The sequence below is a fragment of the Panthera onca genome, chromosome F1, assembly GCF_046562875.1.
Source record: "Panthera onca isolate mPanOnc1 chromosome F1, mPanOnc1 haplotype 2, whole genome shotgun sequence".
Classification (NCBI taxonomy): domain Eukaryota; kingdom Metazoa; phylum Chordata; class Mammalia; order Carnivora; family Felidae; genus Panthera; species Panthera onca.
Genome location: NC_138355.1, coordinates 61683196 through 61704277, shown reverse-complemented (window position 1 = coordinate 61704277; position 21082 = coordinate 61683196). Strand labels below are relative to the sequence as shown.

At 43.9% G+C, this 21082-nt stretch overlaps 1 long non-coding RNA gene across 2 annotated transcripts in view; it reads left to right on the top strand.

Moving 5' to 3' along the window:
• LOC132686561 (uncharacterized) overlaps positions 1-21082 on the top strand; it is a 285206-nt gene that overhangs the window by 20263 nt on the left and 243861 nt on the right. For both annotated transcript variants that reach the window (XR_009613761.3, XR_009613760.3), the window contains exon 2: positions 7315-7455. This is a non-coding gene — a long non-coding RNA (uncharacterized LOC132686561). The remainder of the gene's footprint in view (positions 1-7314; positions 7456-21082) is intronic.

Below are 21082 nucleotides of genomic sequence, written 5' to 3'. Positions count from 1 at the left end.
CATCATCATCTATCTTAATATCCTTAATGATGAATAAAATACTCTGAAATGTTATTCTTTTTTTTTATTAAAAAAAATTTTTTTTTAACGTTTATTTATTTTTGAGACAGAGAGAGACAGAGCACGAACGGGGGAGGGTCAGAGAGAGAGGGAGACACAGAATCTGAAACAGGCTCCAGGCTCTGAGCAGTCAGCACAGAGCCCGACGCGGGGCTCGAACTCACATACCGCGAGATCGTGACCTGAGCCGAAGTCGGACGCTTAACCAACTGAGCCACCCAGGCGCCCCTGAAATGTTATTCTTAAAATAAGGAAGGATTCATATGAAAATCTTAATAGTCATTAATTCTAATGTACAGCCTGAAGGCTGGAGGGAGAGGGAGATGTTAACTTGTAATTTTATGTCTTCCTATATTTTTGAAAATTTAACCATTCTCCTCATTTTCTCTGTGTTTTGGTTTTCTTCATTTATAAAATGAGGATATAATAAATGAGTGGACATCCTAACAAGTGCCCTCCTAATGCCCAGCACCCATTTAACCCTTCCCCCCACCCACCTCCCCTTCAACAACTTTCAGTTTGTTCTCTGTATTTAAGAGTCTCTTATGGTTGGGCACTTGTTGGGATGAGCACTGGGTGTTATACGTAAGTGACGAATCACTGGGTTCTACTCCTGAAACCAATACTACACTGTATGTGAACTAACTTGAATTCAAATAAATTAAAAAAAATGTGTGGAGTTTTGGTTCATGCTCCTCAAACATTGGAGATTGCCCTTGGTTTTTCATTGTAATGTTGTTTGGTTAAGAAAAACATTGGAAGCAATCTAAATATGTCCATCAAGAGGAGATGGGTTAACATCTCGTAAGATTGTTGAGAGGGTTGAATGATTAAATACAGATGAGGTGCTAAGGATGATGCCTAGCACATAATAAATATTCAGTAAATGTCAGCTGTTATTAGTTTTACAGTTATTAATAAAGAGGAATAACTGCTTCCCTGTGGGTTCTGCCAGCACCATACATCTATAAATAGAAAAACCTCAGGGATTCACTTCTAGATCTGTCCTTGGTTGAGCCTAAGTAAGAGGTGATAACGGAGCCCAGGCTCAATGATTCTGCCTAGCCCTTTCCCCTTCCCTACTACAGATGGCAGCTGTTTTGTATCTTAGTAATGGAGAAGATGTGGAGGTCAAGTGGACTACATTTTCAAAATGTTTACATCAGATGGAGGAATAACAGAGTGTGGTATAATAAAGAATATATCTGGTATTTGTCCCTGGTTCCCAGTACAAAGCTTCAAAAACCCTTTGAATGTCTCTGTTATTCCAACAAGGTGGATCATGGAGAGCCTCTAGGTAGCTTCAAGATGGGGGTCACTAGAAAACCAAACATGTTATTAGGAGGTTGGAACTTTGGGTCAACTCACCCTTTGAGGAAAGGAAGGAGATAGGGATTGAGTTCAGTCGTTTGGTCAACGATTTAATCAGTCATGGCTATGTAATGATTTAATCAGCCATGCCTGTGTAATGAAATGTCAATGGAAACTCTGCACACTGAAGCTCAGGAGAGCTTCCTGGTTGGTGAACATGGATGTGCTGGGAGGGTGGTGTGCCTGCTTCCACACGGAAACTTGGCACTCCCTCCCAGACCCTGCCCTGTGTGGATCCTTCACAATAGCCTATAATTGTAAGTTAGCACTTTCCCCAGTTCTGACTCATTCTGAATTATTGCACCTAGGGGGATCGTGGGAACCCCCCATTTTGTAACCAGTTTGTCAGACATGCGGGTGGACTAAGGACCCCTAGATCTTGAGGCTGGAAGTTGAGGAAGGGGTAGGTAGTCTTGTGGAGGCTGAACCCTTAAACCTGTACAGCCTGGTGATAAGTCTAAGTGGCTCTTGTCATAACTGAGTTGTGGCGTACCCACGTGGGGTGGAAACAGAGTACAGTCACCTGGTTTAATTAATCATTAGCAAGGTCTCTCTCCCGTCAACGGGAGAGTCCATGTTACTACAGCTGTTATGGGGCAGAGTAACCCAAGCCAGAGAATTATCTGGAATTATCTGCCTGTCACCGTATTCCCTTTGCCTCTTGCTTCTTCGCATCCTCTGCCCTTTGATTCTTGTGAAAAGTCATCTGTAAAAACGGTGGTGAAACCACTTAAGTGTCATTTTTTCATTTATACCCAGGAATTTTCTCCTCGTGGACCGAATGTAGCTCTTCTTGGTGTACAAACCGCAGTAATTGGTTTTCCTTGTTTTCTTTTTTTCCCACTGACTTTCCTCAGATAGGGACTCTGCCAAGGGCATATGTCTGCTGAATAGCAATTTCATTTACAAGACCTCCCCGGTCTATTAGACTTGGAGCTCACATAAGAGTTCTTCTCAGCGTTTCAGTGTAACTCATTAATTGTGAGACACATTACTCTTCCTCACCGCTTAGACTTTGAAGGAATGCAAATAACATTTTATTTCAAAGTTGGGAAGAACAGCCAAAAAAGTGCCAAGAATTGTCTCGACTGGTTTTAGGCAACTGTTAGAGGAAGACATAATAAGTGCTCTAACCATGGACTAACCAGTGTCCTGTAGGAATTAGAGCCCTTGCTCTGCTGTGTCCTGATGCAGACATTTTTCTTTGTTCCTTTTAAAACTTGAGTGTCTGTCTGCGAACCAGCTGCCACCTCCCATCACTTGCAGCATATGCTGACATTTTCCCATCAAAATAAACTGGTGTATGCTTGGGAAATGCATGCATACCCTTTCCACTACCAGCATGGTGGAGCCAAGTAAGAAAGGCACACGTTAGCAAATTTCCGTAATACACAAGCACCTCAAGGCCGTATAGGTACCAGTTTTCAGATTGCTTACCTGTCCACAGGACTCTCCTCAGGGGATCAGGGTGGGGGACAGTGGCAAACCATACCTGTGAAGACGCCACAGTATTAGAAAAACATCTTAGAGGTGAAAAGATCTCCTTACTCATGAACCCCCTCAGCCATCCTCCTTGTAAGAAGTCATCCAGATTCTGTAAGAACTGTCAAAATACAGTGAAACTTCTCATGGACTTCTGGGTGGTTCACCCTCAGTTAGAAGGACAGCTCTGTTACACGTTTCCTTTATGTTTCTTGCAGCTGGGGGTTCTGTTTCTCCTTACTGGCCCACGCAGAAGCCATGTGTGCCCTGTTGGATGTAGCATCCCTTCTCACGTGGGGAGACAACACTCCCATGATCAGCACCTCTATTGGTTTTCTAGAGTTGCTGCAACAAAGCACTGTAAACTGGGTGGCTTAAAACCACGCAAATCTGTTCTTATGTAGCTGTGGAATCCGGAAGTCTGAAATCCAGGCATCGGCAGCGTTGGTGCCATCTGAGGAATCCGATGGAGAGTTTGTTTCATGCTTCTGTCCTCGCTTCTGGGATGGCACGAAAGCCTTGGAGTTCCCCAGCTTATAGCTGCATCACTAGTCTTTGCTTTCATTTGCACATGGCGCTCTCGCTGCATCGCTGGGTCTTTATCTGGGCATCTTCCCTCTGTGTCTCTTTCTTTGTCCTGTAAAGACACCAGTCATAGTTGGACACCAGTTGGATTAAGTACCCAACCTACTCCAGTACAACGGCCCTATTTCCAAATAAGTTTCCATTGTGAGGGACGGGAGGTTGGGACTTTGTTGTATCTTTTGTGGGCAACACCGTTCAATCTACAACGGTACTTGAGACCCTTGAACTGTTCTTGATAGAACAGATCTTCCAGGCTCCTCCTCGTCCTGTCCATCTCCATTCACAGGGTCCAGGTTGTCAGTGTCCCCTGCACAGCCTTGTTTTGAGAGACATTGGCGCAGAGGATGGGGAATTACCTTTTACTCTTGCTTTTTTGAGCCTAGGGAGAAAACATTTCTAGTGGTAAATGGTAGAAGGTGTCAGTTTGAAAAACTTGCAGGGAAAACTTGCAAAGGAAACTTGCAAAAGTCCTGTTTCTCTGTTAATAAGAAAAGTACTTCATTTTCTCATGTAACCGAAACTTCCCTTCTCAGAGCCTGTCTCCTCATACCTGCCTCCATCCATTCTCAGAGTCCCAGGGCATTGTATCACATGCTGTCCTGGTTGCAGAATAATTATTCCAGAAAACACATGAAAGTGAACCATACTCAGAGGGCAAAAGAAGCCACAAGATGGCCACCTGGGTGGGGATAATGTCTGGATGGGAGATCTGAATCCTCGGAGCACTTATGTTTCGGTGGGGTGAACTGTTTAGGATTGATTTGTGGCCATGGTGAGTACTGAATCCTTTCTGCATGGAGATCACCTCCTCCTCTGGTGGGGCTGTGAGGCCCCAAAGTGCGAGTTCAAGGGAGTTGGGCTGTTGCCCATTAGCTGTCCTCTTGCCATGGTTCTATCCACGCTCCTTCCTGCATGGCCATGGGCAGCACTTTGCAGTCAAATGCTCTACCACTGAGCTATACCCCCGATGGGCATCACTTCAGAAACCTTACCTGTGTTTATCCTTTGAGACCCTGATCTTGTCATTACTCACTTTGTCATGTTCTCAGCCTCTGGCTGTTAGGAAGGGATCCTCTGCTGAGGGTGGGCCACAAGCCGGGTTTGATGGAGGCATGGGAAGGGGGTTATGGAAAGCAGATAAAAACAGCTAGTGAATTGCTACTTATATTAGGGTAATGATGCTTGTAAGTATCCTTGGGTAATATTCCCAACACTGCATTACATGCATCCCCACAATGCATTTGAATCAGAAAATCCTCACATTTATTTTTATAGTTTTTAACAAACATTTTAATTCGGACAGCATATACCTTCCCATATTTTTAATAGGAAAGAATGCAATTACTGAATGGGCATTCATTACAGAGTGCATCAATAATGCATTGTGTTTTATATTATTTTCTCCTGTGTTATCATTGTAGTAATAGATTATGAGTCTAAGCAGATTTAGTTAATGCCACTGTGACTTATGGGAACATGATGAATTTGAAAAGTCCTAGAAGTCTTCTTTCCAGATAGGTGGCAGGAATAAGTTGTCATGATGGCGGCAGGGGAGTGGTAACTCTACTATTAAGGATTTAGAAATATTATCTAATTATATGGGACACTTGGATGGCTCAGTCAGTTAAGCATCCGACCTCTGCTCAGGTCATGGTCTTGCTCTTCATGAGTTTGAGCCCTGCGTCAGGCTCCCCAGCTAGGAGCCTACAATCTGCTTGGGATTCCATGTCTCCTTCTATCTCTCTCTGCCCCTCCCCCACGGATGCTCTCTCTCTCTCTCGCTCTCTCGCTCTCTCTCAAAAATAAATAAACATTAAAAACATTTAAAAAAAGAAATATTATCTAATTATTATTAGTCACCTATTTTCTCTACCTTTCTGCATTCTCATGGATTTGATGCAAATATTCATATTTCTGTTTGTAGTGAGGACAATGGAGCACAAAGCTGTTTTGTGTCAATATTTACAGGAAAAGTAGGACTTGGAGTAGAGTTTTGGAGGTACAATGGGACAACTGTATTTTGATCATTGGAATGTTTTATTTATTGAGTTGAATCCAGTGAGAAAAATTCAGTTCCACTTAATTAAAGTATTTCTTGAGTGCCTACTTCATATAAAGTACATAGCAGTTGGTGTGGATGGGTTCAGCAAAAATAGCTTTAACACAAAGCAGAATGAAACAAGTACCATAAATAAGAGATGTTAAAAGTCCCATTTGGGGGTCACGGGAAGAAGGCCATTTGTTATTTCATCTGAATTCCCATGAAAAAAGAGCCCCAAACAAAATCTTACATAGGAACACTTTACTGGGGGTACAATCCTAAGAAGACAACAAGGAGGCAAAAGAAGCGAGTCGAGAAGGGAGAACAAATGCAAGATGATGCATGGCCATGCTGATTGCAGCTTTGTGGGAAGCCAGGTGGTTGTTCGGTCATGTGGACCATCTCCAGAGAGAATGCAAGGAACAGTTCTCTGCATGTCCTAGAGAAAGAAGAGGGAACAATTTATTTGCTGGCTTTTGCCTCTCATCTCTCTGTCATTAGTCAAAATCTCCATGGACACCAACTCCCTCACAATTTTGGGTTGTCATCCAGCCTTCCATGGTCAGTTCATACCCGTGGGTGCCTCTTAGCCTGTGGTGGCAGCACTGGTGGCTTGGGCTTTATGATGGTAGAAACAACATGAGCTGTCACTAGGGTCACTCTGGCTTGGAGGTAAGGCAAGCAAGTAAGGCTGGGGGTGCCAAGATAGTGAGGAGCAAATCTAGGTGGTCCAGGTGAATACCGTTGGGATTAGGAAAAGATTTAAAGAGGAAGATGGCACCCGAGATAGTAGTTAAAAGGATGGGCAGGGTATTGATGGACAGAGAAAGAGTGTTATTGGTAGTGAGATTTGAATCAAATAAGGGCATAAAGTTGGGAAATCAGGGTTGGTGGAGGGCATAGGGAGTAGTGTACATTGCGTAGACTCTAAGACAGATATAGAGGAGAAATGGGAGGTAGGTTAGAAATGTATCCTGGGGCTTGATTAGGGAGGGCTTTGCAGGCAAGAATATCAGTCAGCTATTCCTGTGTAACAAACACAAAAATCTTACTGGCATGTAACAATAGGCATTCATTGCATATTGCATCATTGCACTGATCAGCTGATGTGGCTCTCCTCCAGGCTTCCGGTTTGTGGACTGCCTGGGCAGCTCTGATTTATACATGCTTTATATCATTCTGGGGCCCAGGCTGATGGGGCACGGACTCTCTGGGGGAAGCTCTTCTGCTGGCGATGGCAGAAACTCAAGAGGGCTTATCCAACCACACAATCACAATTCAAGCTGCTGCCTGTGTCGTGCTTACTAATACGCCATTGGCCCAGGAAATCACAGGGCCAGGGACAAAGTCAGTGGGGCTGGGAAATAAACCCTGCTCCTCTGAGATCGAGGCAAAGATGTGGATACATCCTTTTCCTCTAAGAAATAAAGAACTGTGGCCACTAATCCAATCGAGCAGAGCCAAGAGGAGAAGCTTGTAGACTCAAGGAAAAGAACGGTCTTTCATTAATTATAGTTGTACTTATAGTGCCACCCACGGTGCCTAGAACACGGTAGGTGCTCCATGATTGCTGAATGCAATACCGAATGAATGCTAACCACCATACATGCCGCAGTGTGGCAAACATTGCAAATTGAGTTCAGGGCCTCCCCACTCCAATGTTTTCCTCAGAATAGGTTTCGAGATATATAAAACCCATATCTAAGTCAATTAAAGCACGTATTTTGAGACAATCTTTCCAAAACTTTGCTTCTCTATGTCCTTTCCTTACTCAGGAACGAATTCAACCTCTTTTTGATTACCTTGTCAAGCCAAACGCCACCTGACCTTAATCTGGACTACAGAGACCTGAAACTGACACCAGCCCCCTCATACGAGGCAAGCCCTATACAGCAACCACAGCATCACAAGCAAATGTAAGTTTCTGATGTGACTCCCCAACAGCCCTTGCAATCAACAATCTCTCCTGCCTCCCAGGGCCTTCCCCTTGCGTGCCCTGTAGGTAAGACCCTCATGCAACTTACCAAAACCCTGCTCTTTTTGGGTTTGAATTGATCAATCAGGCCTTAGCCTGGGAACCCCAAAACACTCTACCCATGGAGTCTATTAAAGTTATGTGCTCTGGGTCCTGCCCCTCTTTCTGCCTGCACCCTGTCTTGACTTCCCTGGGTGGCGCCTCAAGGCATGCTGTGTACTTTCTCTAGGACTTGTGAGTAATAAATTTCTCTATTTAATTCCTCTTGCAGTCTGTGGTTGAAACACTGCTCACCATCTGGTACCCCGGACCCTACTTAACAAATGTTAATTTCATGAAGTCGTAACAGTCCCATTTACACAACCAGTTTGTGAATATTTTCAAGGCAGAGTCCAAATCCTTTGTTTCTTTGGGTCTTCCATACTCTCTAGCATGAAGTAGATGAACAGTGAATAAGTATTGATGGATTGATAGTCTATGCACTATATATTCACTGTTTATTTTTGAGAGAGAGAGAGGCAGAGCACGAGCAGGGGAGGGGCAGAGAGAGAGGGAGACACAGAATCTGAAGCAGGCTCCAGGCTCTGAGCTGTCAGCACAGAGCTCCACGCGGGGCTCGAACTCCTGAGCCAAGTCGGTCTCTTAATGGGCTGAGCCTCCCAGGTGCCCCTGCGCTAAATACGTATTTAATGAACTTGGCTGTTGACTATCTGGTGTGCGTTAGAAAGTGGACTCCTTGCGGGCAGCAGCAGAGCTTTCTGTGTCTATGTAGCTCCGCTGATTGTCCTGACACAGCCCTTGAATCAATCACTGGTGAACTTTTGAAAGGTGATCAGCCCATCTCGTTATAGTAAATTCTTATTTAGATACCTCATGATTGAGAGGCCGATGGGAGACAACAAAGTTATTTTCAACAAAGCAAGCTAAGGTCGTGCTGCCTGCTGAACATGAACCCAAGGGAAAGTGTCTGCCCCCTCCTTTCCCCCGCCCCCCCACCACCTTGCTGGGGCTTCAAAGATATAGCAGATGATGTCATCTTTAAGGCCTGAAGAGGATGGCCATTGTCCTCTGGGCTATGTGTTATCTCTTGCCCGTTATGCAAATGAGGTATGAAAATAATAGGCCGTTTTTTATTTCTCCCTCTGAAACCATGAAAACAGTGAACATATGGTTTTAGCTGTGCCTGGGATAAAAAGGAGAGGTTGACATTGTCCTTTTTGGTGAGGAAGATTCCGTGTTCCTCTTACCACGGATATTCTTGCCTGAGCGCAGCTGACTCAGGTGCTCTCTAAGTGAAGCTGTCATTTGAAAGGAGGCTAGCTTTTGGGTCTTGATGCTTAGAAGTCTGAATAAAAGCCTAACTCTGCCCCCTCCCTGGATTGCGTGCTATTTACTCCAACCTGTGGTCTACTGGCAAAGTTCTGAATAATCTAATGTAATCCTTCGTATGTCTCAATTGCATCCCTCTTTTCCCTCTTTCTGTGCCTTTCTAGTGCCTTCTTTCCCTGAGCACCCATCACTCCAGGATGTTTTCTCCCACAACTGTGTAGGACTCTATTACAATGTCCATCGAATGGGAGGATTGTGTGTTCCCAACTTTCTTACCCATCTTCTTCCCGGCTTCAAAACTTACCTAACTTGTGCCTTGTCCCCTCAGGGCTTTTCTGCTGAGGCTGACCAGATTAAGTGTTATGTCATGGTTTCTAAACAGCTTGATGATATACTTCTTAAACACAACTTTCTGCTGAAATGCAAGGCAGTCACAAGATGGTCCTGACATATCTTCTTCCAGCATCAATTTTATTCAGTGGCAAATGATCTCAAGTATCTTGGAAAACTAAGACGAATGCTGTTGAGTTGTAAAATAGAACACAAGGTTCAGGTGAAATTTTAAACTAAAGCATGAGACGTAAGAAGTTTGAGCTCTCTGTGGAGTGTTCTGGGCTCTACTCTATTCCCACAAATTTTTACTCCTGAGCTTTGGTGGAGGGCAAAGCTTAAAAAGCATTTTGTACACACTTCCTGGCATAATTTGTTTAGAAATACAAACAACAAGGATCAGAGTGAGTTGAAGGAATGAGTGAATCAAAGATGGAGTCGGTTCATATCCCAGAGGCAAAGCAGTCAAGGCTTGTACAGCAGTTGCTGGGAGAAACTTGGTGTCCAGCAAGGTGGATGGCACAAGTGGATCATAACGGAGTCAAAGCCTGGGATTTGGGAAGCACAGCTAAAGCCTTAAGGACTCTCCAGCTGGTTCTCTTGATTTCGATGCTTCTGCGTGGGGTGACTTTGCCTTAATGGAGTGAGTAGTCTTCACTTTGGACCTGTGTTCATGGAGGTTCACAAAGCCTTCTCAGACAACTTTTAAGGGTACCAATTTCATATCCTCAACCCATAAACATATTCTCTCCTAAAATTTTTCTCTCTTAAAATCAGCCCATACTGCTTCTGGCTTACCTCCCTATTTACAATAACTCTGCTCCCACTTTACAAGAGAAATGAATAGCGCTTATCTGTTCTGAGTCTTCCCATGGTGCATTGTCCCCAGGTATAAAGACCATTAGGGCTCCAAAGATTTCCAAATACTGGTTCTGAAAAAGCAAATGACTCTAATGGCTGGGTTGTGAAAACTTGTCAGGTTAGGTGTCTTCCAGTTCTTTGTTTCCAAAACTAAAGGAAGAGTTTTCAGCTCTAAGTTTCATTAAAATAAATTTTGATTATAGATCAATGTATGAGTTTTGACATATAACTTAGAACAGCAAAGGATAGAGGGACAGTGCTGTAATAGAACTCCTTCCTTTCCCATCATCATACATGTGTGAACAGTTTCCTAGGGCTTTTGTCTATAAAAACATAAAGTAAAAATATAACTGATTATTACAGCATCATTTTCAAAAAGGAAAAATCCTATGTACACACACACACACACACACACACACACAGACAGTCATAAATGCTGAAATGGATTTGTTAATAGATACCAAACTGGTAATTATCTTCTAGGGCAATGAAAGCTAATGTTTGGAATTATGTTTTCCGAAGAGCAGAAATATGTGTCTCTATTGGACAAAATCAGTTTACATTTCTATGGACAAGAATCATCTTTATTACTTTCAATTTGCAGAATTGTAAAATAAACTGTCAAAGACAACCAAAGGCATACACCCCTACAGAATCAGATAACTTTCCTGGGGGCGAGGGTGTGTGGTCCTTCTAGACAACACCCAGCTTTTCACTGAAAGAACATCCAAAATCTCTTTTGCTCCTGTCAGTCTTTCATGACTTTCCTCACAGATCCTAAACTGTCATAGAACTCACTGAAAAAAAAAAAAAAAAACCCAGTCCTCCCATTCTCATTAAGAAATAAGTTTTTCTAAAACATTATATTTATGTTGAATAGTTATTTAGCAAAAATGTTTATATATTTATGTTAAATTGATCAATCGTTTATTAATAATTGTAACAATAAATCTGGAGAAATTTCATGTACACTTAAAGCCTTATAGCTACCAAAAATTTAGAAATAATTTGAATAATATATTTTAGTGCATAGAATTATGATAGGGTGATCAGTAAAAGACTTTTAAGCAAATATAATGTTACATTAGGATAAAGTCTTGTGGAAAAGTGGAGAGAAACTAAAATTAAGGAGAAAAAGAAGTGATGTAAATTTTTTGACATAAAAAATTGCTCGTGTGTTTAAAAAAACGGATAATCATGGCTATCAAATTATGTTAAATTCCATCGCCTATACTTAGCAAGGGGAATGTGAGAATGTATTTTAAAATATTGATATTTATGACAACCATAAATCACATCATTTGTGACTGTTTATGCTTATGATGAAAACTCTGAAATGTCAACTAAAAAGCATTAAGGTATATATAAATTTTCAAGAAACTTTTAGAGAGCATACAAATGAAAGTCTCAAGGGGAGTATCCTAAGGAAACTCTCTGGCATCTCAGGAATGTAACATTTTTATTTTGATAGTTATTTTTTAAAAATGTGCTTTTGTTTATTTAAAAAAGTTTTTGAGAGACAGAGCACGAGCTGGGAAGAGACAGAGGGAGAGAGGGAGGCACAGAATCCAAAGCAGGATCCAGGCTCCAAGCTGTCAGCACAGAGCCCGACGCAGGGCTTGAACTCGTGAACCATGGGATCATGACCTGAGCCAAAGTGGGGCACTCAACCAACTGAGCCACCCAGGTGCCCTGTTGATGGTTACTTTCAATACAGGATTTGTCCACAAGTGGTTTTTCTTTCAGTGCCAATGGCAGACATTGCTAACTGATCACACTAATTCCTTTTTTTTTTAAATACTTATTTTGGGGAGAGCACAAGTGAGGGAGGGGCAGAGAGAGAGGAACAGAGGATCTAAAGTGGGCTCTGCGCTGACAGCAGTGAGCCTGATGTGGGGCTCGAACTCACGAACCACAAGATCATGACCTGAGCCCAAGTCCTACCCTCAGCTCAACCGATTGAGCCACCCAGGTGCCCCTTGATCACAGTAATTCTTTCTTGCAGAGCCTGAGAGTGGCTCTCACTATTTCAACACCGTGCTGCAGGCACCCACTATTGATGGGTCTGGCACATGATTTAATTTAAAGGTTCTCAAACAGAACTCTTTTCTGGAAGCTCTGATAATGGTGGCATCACATTGGTTGGGTGTGAGTTAGGCCTTTGGAGCACCCCCTGCCCTCCCTGTTCCCACAGGTCACTGATGCGACAGTAGGGTGGCTCTCTGATGCTTTATGGAGCCTTCTTTGAAATTCAAAGTCCTGCCTCTCAGATTTTTGCCTAAAACCAGCTTCTCATTCCCCAGCTTTCTGGGTCTGCCCTCCTATGACCTGTGGAGTCAAGTGCCCCATGTCTGCAAGTTGACTTCCCACCACGCCTCCCAGCACTGGGTACTTTCTCTGTCCTTTATGATTCAGCTGTAAAACCTGAGGTGGAGCCAGTTCTCAGAGATCCCGAGGTCGTTCCTGGAGAGACTTTAAGGGACAGTGTTCCACTAATCTGTGTGATCGTTTGCCTTTGTAGCAAGCCTGTCTGGTGATGCAGTTCAGGAGCAGACTGTACTCCTTAAACTTTTGGACCTGGTGCCTCTCTGACCCTCCTCTACTTATGAAAATAATCACATTGAACCTCTAATGTTTTAGTGGTCCCTTCAATAAAATGGGACTGACTACTTTTTCTTATTTTAAGGAAATGTCAGAAGACAAACAGGACTATGTACATGAGTTCTCTGATTAAAACCAGATGCCCTGTAAACCTTTCATACTATAACTTTTTTCTGCTAGACCAGCACTAAGTGTTTTTTAGTAGGCACTCTGGAGCTGTGCCCATTTGGACTTGAGTGTAGACGCAGGGATCCAAAGAGCTGCTAAGAGAAATGATGCAGGCGTTTGTGAGTGGACCTCTGATTAAAAGTGTCTTATCATTAATGGAATAAAGATGCATATTATATCATATGTGTGTAAAATATATATATACTTGAAAATGCAAACATAGTGGTATAATGGAAACCGCTACACTTTAGAATAAGCAAAAGGCATCCTAAGTGCAAAAATCCCTATGAGGCAACACAAGTAATTAAAAACTCAGGAGATTGTGATTAGTTATTACCGATTGTCTTTGCGTTTCAAGCTCCCTTGAGTAACTCGGTCTAAATGTAACGTGTACAAAAACTGAGTTGTGAAATAGATTGAAAGATTGGACCCTTCATGAGGATGGCCTTGTGACTAAGCATGCTTATGTGTATGTGCATAGCGGTGTGTGTGTGCGCGCGCGCGCGCGTGTGTGTGTGTGTGTGTGTGTATGTGTGTATCTGTCTGAATGTACAGGGGGGTCTTGGGGCAAGGGAAGGTCCAGAGGGTAACCTATAAATAGTATTTCATCTTTTACTATGTTTTATTTCTCTTTACCATTTAGGGACTCACATATAACAAAATGCTCTTTTTTAGTGTAGTAAAGAAGCTGTAGGTGTTAACGTAGGTTTTTCTTTTTTCTTTTTTTTAACTTTTTTGTATTTTTTATACTTCCTCAAATAAAATAAGAAAAAACTCAGCTGTCAGTGTAGTTCTGCATTTCTAATATATTATATTTTGTCTTGTCCCACCTACTACTTGCTGCTGTTATCTCCTTAGATCATCTTGTATGTATTTGACCCCAAACTGTGACTTCCTCATCTTGTCTTGGGTGCCCCCTTTGGACATTCAGTATTCTTTCTTTTGTAGAGGAATTGTAACCATCAGAAAGACTTTGGCCCTGTAAGACTGAGATACTGGGAATGGCTTATACCCGCACTTCTTTTCCAGGGGATGGAGAGGCTCAGAAGCAGGGGACCGCCTCAGGTTAGAGCAGTAAATCTCAGGTGTCTAAGGAAGAGGGCTGTGCTGATGTGAGGGTAGACATTACTCCCTTTGGCACAATGCTTGGAGCCTGCAGGGCTGGGTCTGGAGAAGTGGAAACTCTTGTTTCTCTAATGTCTAAAAGGCTGGTCTGTCTGTTGGCGGTCAACTTTGCTGGGAATTTCATTGGAATTTAAATGAGTGCCTTCACCAAAGCCAACTGCGGAAGGGCAGACCCTCAGAAGGATGAATTGGGACTAAAACTGGTCTTAGGAAGAAGAGTTTATACAGATACTACCTCTAAGGAGCGTGGTGGCTGGAGTAGATGACCCCTGAAAGCACTTTCACAGATAAGGCATTTTAGAGTTGGGACAGACCTTAACGGGAGTTAAATTCTCTAATCCAATCTCATTATACAGATGAAGAAACTTGAAGAACTTTCCTCAGGTCACGCTGCTAGTTTGTGGCCAGTCGGGGCACTGGACAGAGGTAAGTCACTAAAAATGCAGGACTCGTGAATTCATCTGTTACCACTGCGTCCTTTGTGCTCAGCAGAATCCACTGTGTCCAATGAGCAGTTACGTTAATATGGACTGTGAATGTGGAAACAACCTCATTAGAGAGAGGTGGACGTGATAATGGTACCTGTTAAAATGAGTTTTCTCATCTGTAAAATGAGAAAATTGCAGTAGATGAACTTGAAGTTCCTTCCTCCTTGAAAGTCTCTGAGATCCTACTTGTGTGGTGAGGATTACAGGTGCTGGATTTAGACACTTCTTAGGTCCACTTGTTGTGACGAGGGAGCTTTTGTTTTGGAGTTTGTAGACTGAGTTCTGTCTTTGCCACTCACCTATCTTGTCACCGTGCGTTTTCCAGCTCTCTAAACTCATATTACTCATCCGTAAGTTGGAAATACTGATGTCTGCCTTATCTACCTCCTGGGTTCTTCATCCTACCAAGGAACACAGAAAATGATTTGAGTGATGATTTTCTCCATTCTTGTAAGGATCCGTTGATAGTAACATGTGCGGGAGAGAAGTCAAGTCACTGATGGGGATGCATGCATGTTTGAAAGTGTCTGCCTTCAGCATCAGAGCATAACTCTCTTCTAGAATCCTAGATGAGAAGGGCCAATGTACAAAGGGCATAACAAACTGTATCATGTGTATGACGTGGTAAAAACATAACAGAATACTTTCCTTTGGACCTAACTCTTTGTTAATTCTTTTTAAAAAATTTACTTATTTATTTTAAGACAGAGAACATGTGAGTGAGCAGGGGAGGGGGAGAGAGAGAGAGAGAGAGAGAGAGAGAGAGAGAGAGAGAAAGAAAGAAAGAAAGAAAGAAAGAAAGAAAGAAAGGAAGGAAGGAAGGAAGGAAGGAAAGGGAATATCCTAAGCAGACTCTGCACTCTCACTGCAGAGCCTGACTCAGGACTCAAACTCACAAACCATGAAATCATGACCTGAGCTGAAAGCAAAAGTTGGATGCTTAACTGACTGAGCCACCCAGGTGCCCCTCTAACTTTTTGTTAGTTCTATATCCAAATCCCTTGCCTGGAGATTAGGGGTGAGAGTCTGATGGGGACCCCTATTCTAAGTATGAGGTGGCGTGACCCTAGGGATTGAGGGGACAGGTCAGGTGTGTCATGGTGTGGAAGAATGGGCTCTTTGCTCCTTATCATTCTAACCAAAGCTTCAGCTGTCCCATAGTGGCTTTGTTCTCCTCAACCTTACTCCTTTCCGTGAAGAACTTAGGCGGTGAAAATACTTGGATTTGGGATTGGCTGGCAAATCAAGAAAGGCTCATGGGTAGGGATGGGAGACCTTTGGCTCGCCATAGACTTCCTTGCATGAAGCCCTGAAAACAAGTACTTCTGAGTCCTTGTGTGGGCACGATCCCCTTTAAAGGGGACTTTAAAGAAAATAAATGACTGCTTTCAATGTCTCAGGCGCTGTGCTAAGCGTATTACATATATCACCTAATTGAATCCTTAGAACAAGTTGGAGACATAGACATCAAAATAGTCACTTTATAAATAAAGGAAACTGAGGATCAGGACAGTTAAGCACTTGGTCAAGTAATACTCCTAGTTCTTGGCTAGTGGCTAGGGCAACGGCATGTGACCACTCTGGGACCATCATTCACATTGTTGTCTCTGTGAATGTTGCTCTTGGAGGTGACGGTGTCGTGGAGCTCTCTGAGAGTGGGAGAACTGAGGTGTAAATCCAACTCTGTCTGACCCTAAGTTCTGTTCTGAGCCCCTGTGGCACATTGCTGTCTCTTTCCCACTAACAACCTAAGTGGCTCCAAGGGTTGGATCTAAGTGGTTGATGAGGTGGGAGTGAGTGGCACTTACTTCCTAGATCTTCATCCACGTGTGTTCTATATGTGGAGCCTAGTTGAGCTGGGCCATCGAGGGAGCCAGTTCTCACTTCAGGAGGGGGCTTTGGAAGGTGGACTGATGTTGAAAGCCCAGGGAGGGGGTGTGTATTTGTGTGTGTATGTCTGTGTGTGTGTAACTGTGGTTCCACTTGCTAGGGCTGTGATTTTTGAGGAAAGAGATCAGAAAACCCCAGGACATGGTGTTGGCCAGGGCTGGGAGCCTCCCAGTGAACTATCTTTCTAGCTCCATTTTCCATGTCTCTGACTATTATTGTGTGTGTACTGTGTGAGTTGTATGTGTCCATGTGTGCATGTGTTGAAATCAAGTTTTCCACACACGGTGGAGGTACAACGGGAAGGAGTACAGGGGAATGTGCAAGAGGCACCTCCCAGTGGGTGCCATCTTCTGGCTGGCCATGTGGGTTCGTTCTCTGTGAGGTGGGGAAAGACTTACAAACACTATGCCCTACTTTTCTGAATGACCATGTGGAACTGAGACTAAAGACCTGGATCGGGAGTCAGATGACTCGGGGAATGTCTGAGTTACCTTCAGAAATAGGCTGACGGTGTGTGAATTCTACCCCTCAGGAAAAAAAAAATAAGGAAGATGATGCTCATTTCATTGGACGGACATGGAGCTCGAGCTTTCACACAGTTGGCCAATGACAAAGCAACCCACAAGCCATACTTTGGAAGAGGGAACAGCCTTATTCCTTTTTTTTTTTTTTAAACCAGTACTGTTTTCTTTTCCTTTAAAAAATTGTTTTAAAAAAAAATGTTTATTTGTTTTTGAGAGACAGAGCTGGGGGGCGGAGGGGCAGAGAGAGAGGGAGACTCAGAATCCAAAGCAGGCTCCAGGCTCTGAGCTGTCAGCACCGAGCCCGACGTGGGGCTCACTCACGAAGCACGAGATCACGACCTGAGCTGAAGTCGGACGCTTAACCGACTGAGCCACCCAGGTGCCCCTTAACCACTACTGTTATTTGAAGGAATTGTTTTAGCCAGAGCCCCATTTCTCCTCAAATTTCCACTGTCATAGACCCTCTGAAACTGACACAGCCCATTGAAGGTGCTTCCCCCAAATTAACCTTCAGTTATGCATCATTGTAATTACGTGCTTCTCTTCAATGCAGTTAAAGAAGAGACTGTGCTTTGGCATCCATTCTCCACACTCACTAAAGATCTCTCTCCTTTCAACACCTCATTTTTAGGCTGTGTTTGATTTTGGAGATTATGGAGGCAGAGACACCGTGAGAAGCATGGTTGCCCTAGCACACGGAGTGAAGCACCAGTGCTGTGATATCACATGCAGGGCACACAGCGCGGTGCTCCCTATGCAGGGCTGGCTCCTGGCTGGCTCTTCGGGGGTGTTAGTTTTCATCCGCATTCTCCCTTTGTTCTCCTACAGTCAGAATTAGTCAAAGTTGTTTCACAGGGGGATGGGGAGTGTGAGTGAGCATCCTTCTGTTTAAGTTGAATTTCATGAAGCGCAGCGAGGTTATTCGCATCTCCCCGCCTGGTCTCCCCCGTCCTCCAGGTCACAGGCAATTGCGTGGTTGCCCTTGTGGTGGCTGCTGTCTTCCTGAAGACAGCTTAGGAGGTGGGTGTGCTCATGTGGGAGGTGGGTGGGACTGATGTGGTCGCCAGTTGAGGCGTTGATCGTGAAACCCAAATCCAGTTAGTGTGTTCTTCCCTCTCCTTTTCTGGATGTTTTTCAAACCCTAGCAGCTTGTATCACTTTGGAATTATTTAGGAGCCATCCCACTGGAGGGCAGGAGGACAGAGTGGACAACCTCTCAATGCCCATTTCCTGGAATTGCTCCTCCATACCTGAACCCGGAGAGGGAAAAGTAGTTCACAACCCCCCCGCCCCGACTTCTCTGCAAATCAGCCTTAGAAGCTCTCCCTCCTGACAATTGTCTCTCAAGCCCCTTAAGAATCAGTTTAGCATCAACACGAGACCAAATCTCTACTTATGAATGTGTGTCCTTCCCTTTTGGCACATGGGAAGCTCCTGCTGAAGGGAGGAGGTGGGGTCTCAGGGACTTCTGCCCTGAGTGACCACCTGTGCTCCTGGGAGCTAAGACACCCCTTGCCTGGCCCCGACAGAATATTAGTAATTCTTCTTTACAAACTCATGGCTCTGGGCAGACACGACCTCTATGTGTGAGGCTGTAGATGGGGTCAAGAAGGCACATGGTCCAGGTAGCCAGCCCCTCAGGTAGTAAAGTCTCAGGAGAAGGGGAGAAGACAGGTCAAATAAGGACAGAGACATGGCCTTGCTCCTGACCGGTGGCTCACAAGGGTTTATGGCAGCTCTCCCTGGAGACAGATGAAGCATGTGTTTAGAGTGTCTTTGATGGTGTTGTATTTCTTTTTCTTTTTTTTTTTTTTTTTTTTTTTTGATGGTGGTGTATTTCAAACAGGGTCGTCATGCACCAAATTATCCATCCTCTGCCCACCAACCTGCCAAAGTCCTATATTGAAGCCCTAACTCCCAATGTGACTGTGTTTGGAGAGGTAACTCAGATTAATGAGGTCATGTGGTGGGGCCCTAGTTCAATCTGATTGGAGTCCTTATAAGAAGAGGAAGGGCGCACCATGGATGTGTGTGCCATGTGCAAGGGCCACGAGAAAAGACTGTGAGAAGACTTAGTCGGAAGGCAGCCATCGGTAAGCCAAGAAGTAGAGGCCTCAGGAGAAATCAAACACACTGAGACCTTGATCTTGGACTTCCAGTTTCTAGCACTGTGACGAAGTACATCTCTGTGGTGTAAAACCCCAGTCGGTATTTTGTTATGGTGGCCCCAGCTGACTCAGACAAGTTTCATTCTGCTCCTCTCCCAGTTAAAGCTTTCCATGCCAGTATTTTCAGCATGCAGGTACTCATGTGTGGTCTTGTCTTTATTTATCATACAGAGGCAGTATAGTGTCCAGTGGTGGGAGCACAAGCTCTGGAGTCATACTGATTGAATTCAAATGTTGGCTCTGCCCATCACTTTGTGATCTTCAGCAAGTTGCTTAACCTCTCTGGGCTATGCTATAAGGATAATAGTAGCCCCGACCTCAAAGAGTTGTGAAAGGATTAAATAAATTAATCCATGAAAAGTGCTTAGAAGACCACCTTCTACAAAGCTTATGCTCAAAGATGTTTCTTATCCTCATCCTTTCCGAAGCCTTTCCATGGGACTGTGGCCCCACTATATTCCAAGCATCATGGGGAAAATGACTGTGGCTGTTTTATAAGTCCAAGCACCTAGCACAGTTGGGTTTTTCCTTCATCCAACAAATATTTACTGAGCACTGACTTTATGCCAGACATGATTCCAGCAGTGGGGATCAGCGGTGAGTAAAGGCAGACTCCTGTTCTTGAAGAGCCTATGGTTCTGACACATCATGGATACTCAAAAAGTATCTGTTGAAATAAATAAATTATACTCTGTGTGTCTGTAAATAGTGATTTCCGTAGGGTAGAAAAAGGAGAAAGGGCTAAGGCTTTGGAGTCAGAGAGATTTGAGCTAAAATTCGTGGATTGCTGGCTATGTGACTTTGGGGAAGCTTCTTTACTTTTCTGTTTATCAGTTTCCTCATCTGTAAAATGGAGGTCATAAAAGTACTACCTTCCCCACACCTCGAGAGCTTCTATACTGTTAAAGTGAGCAATATCTGAGGATGTGAAAATTGGCACTAAGTTAATTCACTCATTCGTTCACTCATTCAGTCATTTGTTCACTCACTTACTCATTCAGCTAATGCCCGCTGAACTTGTACTGTGAGCTAGGATTGTTCTAGCCACTGGAAGCATTGCAATGGATGAACAAAATCCTTGCCCTGCAGAAACTTTCACTCGAAGGGGATACATATGATAAAAAATGTGTATTATAATTCATGTGATGTTAAATGCTATGAAGAAGATAGTGAATAAAACCCAGTTCCTCAAACAGTAACGATTTTGATTAGGATCGTGGTAGGGGATCAGGTTTTGGTGTTGCAGTTGAAACATTATCCAACATTCTTTTCTCTCCTGTGTCCCTTTGGGAGAAGGGACATGTTCACCTTTGGCTGACAGGCCCCCGGGGCCCAGAAGATCCATTGGATACTGTTTGCTTTGGAGGTTGCTCACCCCTAGGGTAGTCTTAGCATTCTGGAGGGTTCCCGCAGATGCACAGCAAAGGTCACGCTGGTTCTCTCTGGGTCAGTCAGTGGTAGACATCCCAGCCTCGACCTGGGAGAATGTGAGCTTCCTAGGTGTGCACAGATGAGAAGAACCTCTGGGGGGAAGTAGATAGATTGGTGCCCGCTCCAGCTCCCTTGTTGTAGGAAGCGGAAGTAAAAGGAGAGTTAGGAAAGAGGAGACGCTGACTCTTGATCCCCCTCCCTCAGGAATCTGCAAGTTTGTGCTTCTAGTCCATTAATTACTTGTTTAACAACAGTCTTCCCTAGCAGGTGATTCGCCCCTAAGGCAGCGACCACATCTGTCGGCCGTGTTCACTTTTGTACTTGATAAATGCGTGTTGAATTGAATTATATTGTCTTTAGGGATATTCCTAAATATTACTAAATCAGAATTGCATTTGGAGGGTGCAGTTATTTCATAAGATGTTTATTGGAGGAGCCCTGTCACATGCTGGGGTCTCCAGGAAGCAGAGTCAGAGATGGAGTTTGGCTTACAGGCTGCTTTTTAAGGAGCACTCTTGGCATCAATGGCCATGGAAAGGAGGGGAGGGGTTAGAGAAGACGGTCAGAATGAGAGGTCTGACTATAACGAAGGTCCAACAACAGCCTCAGCCCAATGTTTGGGAAGCTCTGGAGCTTGAATACCTCCTCAGGGT